Here is a 5797-nt window from a genome sequence, read left to right on the forward strand (position 1 = left end):
CCCAGAAGTTTGGAATTACAGGAAGAACAACCCACATTACACAAGGAACTCAAGAAGAAAGAAGACCATAAGGTAACTCTTATACAGACAACATTTAATTAAGGCTGGCTTACAGGTCTTGAGGTTCAGTCCATTATCATCATGACAGAAAACATGGCAGCATCCAGACAGGCACTGGGCTAGAGGAGCTGAGAGTTCTACATCTTGTTCTGAAAGCAAACAGAAGACTGGCTTCCAGGCAGCTAGGAGGAGGGTCTCAAAGCCCATCCCCACTGTGACACACTTCTTCCAACAAGGCCACAACTCCTAATAGTGCCACTCCCTGGGCTAAGCACATTCAAACCACCACATTAAGGATGGAAATAAATTATCATTCTCCAACCTGGAACACAAAGCCACTATCTCCTGTGGCCATATGCATAGATATAAAAAGAACAGAGTGGAGGGTGTGTATATATATATATGCTCAAACTAAGGCGGCAGCTTAGGAGACTAGGGAAGCAGAGGAAACATAGAGACTTATAATGGCATGACAAGCACTTGGTGGTAAACTGAGAGAAAGGTCATGGATGACCCCTGGAGTTTGGCTTAGCCTTCCAGGTAAATAGTTCTGGTATAAACTCAAACAATAAACATTTGTAAAAGGCCAGTTAAGACTAGTGAGATGGCTCTGAGATTAAAAGCACCTGCTGCTCTTCCAGAAGACCTGAGCTGAGTTCCCAGCATCCGTGTCAAGCAGCTCATAACTACCTGCAACTCCAGAGAATCCGAAACCCTCTTCTGACTTCGACAGTACCTGCGCACATGTGACATATACTCACACAGATGCGCACATACACAAAAAATGAAAACAAAGCATCTTTTAAAGACCAACCATATTTTGTTTAGGTTTTGTATTTCTAGGGGTAAAATTTTAAATAAGTATGTTAGTCACTTAGATAAATAATAATAACAAGGATCTTAATTAAAGATGAAATAACAAACTCCAAAATCAATCCTCCTGGCATAGTTAATCAATGCCAGAACTGTCACTCATTTGCAAAAGTCCCCAGCCCCAAGACTGCCAAGAAAAGATAAGATTTCCTCCAGGTCAGGCTAGGCCAGACATCGGTCCCTACAAAAGTATTGACATTGAACTAAACACCTAGCTACACCAAGAACACTTGAACTCATGACTGTTCCACAGACTTGGTACTGAGAAACTGGACCCTGCCACCACAGAAGGTTTTCTCTAGAAGGGAAAAAACTGATGCTCACTGTAGACATGCACACTTGGATGCAGAAACCTACACAGGGCAGATGCCAGAGTTGAGAGGAGAATGCCAGAGAGCTACCTGCTCACTCACAGTACTCTGATCTCATTTTACAAATACGAAGAGTGAGACACTTAGGGAATAAATAACTATGGACAATTGATGGCTTCTAGCAGAGGGAGAGCCATTTTCTTCAATGGTCCCAGTAGGTTGACCATGCTCTGATGGGTGGCCCCATGACCAGGAGTATATAAACAGGACAAATTGGAGTTAGTGGGTGTGCTGACTAGTTTTCATCACCTTGACACATGCTAGCCATCTGAGAAGAAGGAATGTCAAATGAAAAAAATATTCTTATACTATCCTGTAAGCAAACCTATGTGGCATTTTCTTGATTAACGATTAATGTGGAAGGTTCAGTGCCTACTGTGGGCAGTACCATCCTCAGGCAGGTGGTCCTGGGCTATATAAAGAAGTAAACTGAGCAAGCCAGGAAAGCAAACCAGTAAGCACAATTCCTCCGTGGCTTCTGCTTCAGTTCCTACCTCTAGGTTCCTGTTGGAGTTCCTGCCCTAACTTCTCTTCATGGTAGACTGTAAGCTGTGATATAAAATAAACCCTTTTCTCCCCGTGTTGCCTTTGGTCATGGTGTCTATCACCATAATACAAACCAAACTCAGACAGTGGATTATTAAATGTTATATTTTTAAAAAGGATACAAAGTTAGGGCTAGGGAGATGAGTGTGGATGTGGATCTAGGAGAGGATTTGAGGAGGGGTTGGGCTGGATATGATCATAATACATTGTATGGAATTTTCTGATAATTAATAAAAACATTTTTAAGTTTTGACAAAAAAAGATAACTTCACCACTGTGTCTTAACCACTGAGCCATCTCTCTAGCCCCCACCTTGTCTTTTGAGACTAGTCTCTCTCACTGGCATGGGGTTCACCAAGCCCCAGGGGGGTCTGACTCCTCTTCTCCAGTGCTGGGATTATAAGCATGATGTTGTTTATTTTTTTTCTTAAAAGAAAAAAAAAGGTTTATTAAGATTGGATTCATTATACTCAACAAAACAAAACAAAACACAACATAAAAATACATACTGTGAACTTTTCATTTTTTATTTTCTTTCAGAAGACTGGATAAGGCACCTACACTCTAGAATCTCTATTTAACATGAGAAGGGCACTTACTTATACATAACACAGGAGGAAAGGGCATGATTGTCAAAAAGGGAACATGAATCCCCAAATAAATTATCTTACAAAAATATCACACTTGCTTTTCCACTTTTTTTTACTATTGGTAAAAACAAACAAAAATTCACATTAAAAATTATCTGTATGCTGGTATAACAAGACCACGATTTTTTTTACATAAGTAAGTCAAATAAATATTTTACAGAAATTTAAGTTTTTAAAAAAAATAGGTTAAGTATTTATCCTTTATTTCTTTGGTCCACTAAAAGACCAGTTCACAACCTGACATTACACTGACTTATCACTCCGCACAGCCCATGTGCACGGTTGAGGTAGGATGCACACGGGACCTGCTAACACTGCTGTGTTCTTCCAAAAGTGGCTTCACCTTGAGGAATGCAGACCTCTGCCATCTCTGTGTCACACGTCAGTAAAGAGGAAAGATGGCTAACGCTGGCTGTCACAGATGTCTCAGAACCAGAGTCTACTGAGCACAGGAGCAAAGCCAGCACACTCATGGGGTGGGAGTGGAGAGAAGCAAACACACAGGACTGGACTGAGGAGTCTGGCTTTTTCTGTTGTTTACTTCTGGCCTTCAATCGTGATGAAGATTTACTAATGTGACATTTTCTGTTCTAACAGCCAACTTTAGGAAGAACAGTGGAAAAAAGTATGCGTGCTTTTAAAGCTAGTTTGATATTTGTACTAAAAAGAAAACTGAGCTATGGTTTTGTCGACCCCGTTCAGCTCACTTCTTGCTGAAATCTTACAAGGTGAACCCAGCAACACATTCCATTTCTGGTGGACAGAGAGGTAAGCTCACCTTTTCAAAGTGAGAGACAACTAAGCTGAGGACAGAAACAGAAAACCCTCACTCCAAAGCCAAGCCCTTCAAATGCTAAAATGCCAGCACTTTCCATCCGGGGTAGAAAAAGGAGCATCCGAAGTAAAAAGAGCTGCAGGCCTGCTCAAGCAGCCAGTCAAACACCACCTCCCGGTTACTGGAGCTGATGGTCACTCGGAGCTTGACGTTCCCACCTTCATGGCTGTTAGAAGTTCCTAGAGTCACAGCTTCGATGTCAAATGTGACAGTGGAGCCAGAGGTAACTGCAGGCAACTGATTGGTCATTTCTTTTCCATTGACAAAGACTGCACTATTTATGCTGATGCACACAGCTTGGTCCCGCTGCAGAGATTCATAGCCATTCTGCTTTTTTTTTTTTTTAATATTTATTTACTATTATAAATGAGTACACAGTAGCTGTCTTCAGACACCAGAAGAAGGCATCAGATTTCATTATGGGTGGTTGTGAGCCACCATGTGGTTGCTGGGATTTGAACTCATGACCTTCGGAAGAGCAGATTGTGCTCTTACCCTCTGAGCCATCTCACCAGCCCGCTATTCTGCTTTTCTGCACACACTCCTATACTGTCTCTTCGATCTGGCTGTCCCACAGTTTCAACTCTGAATGTCAGCGTCTGCCCACAGAAGTAAGTTGGATCACTGGAGTAGAGAACGCCTGAGGACTCAGCATTGTTCTGGTGGGCTATATTCCTTCGACTGCTCAGACTGTATCCTTCAAAGCCAGTTGTCCACTCATGAGGCACCAGTGTGGAGTGACCTGTCTGGGGAACACTCCAAGGACTCCATTCCTGCTGGCTGTCTCCTCGGGCGCAGACTCTGAATTGATAATCAACATTGGGGTCTATGTGCAACACTATGAATTCCGTTTCAGAACCTACATACACGTCTTCAAAATGATTTGCAGTACATTTACGGAACAGAAGCCTGTAATCTTGGGCCGTAAAGTCATCATCCACCTTACACCATCGCACTATGATGCCTCCAGGTTTCTCTATTAATTCTTCAATCTGTACTGGCGGGCGGGAGGCTACTGTTCCATGCTTAAAAATGTGGTTTTTCACTATGTTAAGAATGGAATCGTCCAACTGAGCCGACAAACAGGGTACATCAACTAGCAATGGCACTTCTGGTAAGCTGTCCAACTGAATGTGTGAGGCCTTTTTGGTAAAGTTCCATAATTTATCATTCTGCTCTTCGATACTACCAAGAATGACAATTTCACCTTCTCGGACCAGGTCGTCTGCAGTATTAACTCCATGCTCTATGAGCTTCTGGCAGTCATCTAGTGGTTTGATGGTCTCTGTTCAATGGTGTCCACCTCTTGCAATAGGGTCACCAATCGCTCATCCAATAGCTTCCCAAGGGTTCCTTTTAAATCACTAAAATGCTGTTTGAGGACATCTCTTGTCTGTGAAGCACTCTCCTTTATCTGCCTCTTCGCCTCCCGCAGCCCCTGCAGCCGCTGGCCCAGCTCCCGCCGCCTCCAGGTTCTCGCAGGCTTCCTGAAGCAGCACCTCGGGCTCCATCGTGCCCTTCATCTTGCATGGTGTTGTTTTTAAGATAGGTTTGGGGGCCGAACTCAAAAAATAATATTTTCATGACTACAAAATAGCACCTTTATATTATATAACAAAAAGTTACCTATTCCTTCCCAAATTCATGGGAACAGTCTTCATAGGTGGAAAAGGTTAAAAACATTTGGAGTAAGGGAATGGAGAGATTGTACAGTGATTAAGTATACTTCCTGCTCTTCCAATGGAACCGCATCAGGTGGGACAGACCATCTGTAACTCTAGCTCCCAGGGACCTGACACCATCTTCTGGCTTCTGCAGGTACAATTTGCCTTTCATCATAATTTAGATGGCAGTGTGTAAATTTACATGATGATGTCTATGTAGTATGCTGTCCCAAGCAAGAGCCTTAAAGGAAGCAAAGTTGAAGTTTGTGCAATACTCAAACTGGAATGGCGACTTCAAGGCTTAGAAAAATCCCAGTTAATCTTTTCCTTTGCACTTCTCTTTTATTAAGCTTTTTAAAAGCTGACTCCAGGCAGAATGGCCATAAAGACTCCTGGCACATTCGGGTTCATCAGCAGTATCTAGTACCAGAAGTCCTGTTTTCATCCTGATAACCAGATATCAAAGGGCCTCAAACACGCGGGCCTGCTCCTGATAGAGATCTGAGCTCTCCGAGGCCTCTCTGAACTAAATCTACGACCTTGGTGAGCCGAGGCCATTGTTACTGGTGGAACACAATCTTTCTGATCCCATGTGGGAAAGCCTGGCAGAAAGAGGCCTGAGTCAAACACACTGTGTGCTCCTGCCCTCTGTTAAAATCAAATCCTGATTGCTTCTTGAACCGCTGTACCTCCTCTGACTTCATGATGACAGACCATCAGATAGAAATGAATTCTTCTATGGATCTTTGGAGTCTACCTTTGGAAAGCTCAAAAGTGGTTTCTTTGGTTTGTTTTTTT

The 5797-nt window shown here is 42.8% G+C and overlaps 1 pseudogene; it reads right to left on the bottom strand.

The window, feature by feature from the left end:
- Positions 1 to 3339: 3339 nt before the first annotated feature.
- LOC116073031 lies at positions 3340 to 4858 on the bottom strand (annotated as a pseudogene).
- Between the last annotated feature and the right edge of the window lie 939 nt (positions 4859 to 5797).

Source organism: Mastomys coucha, unplaced genomic scaffold (genome assembly GCF_008632895.1).
Source record: "Mastomys coucha isolate ucsf_1 unplaced genomic scaffold, UCSF_Mcou_1 pScaffold23, whole genome shotgun sequence".
Taxonomy (NCBI): domain Eukaryota; kingdom Metazoa; phylum Chordata; class Mammalia; order Rodentia; family Muridae; genus Mastomys; species Mastomys coucha.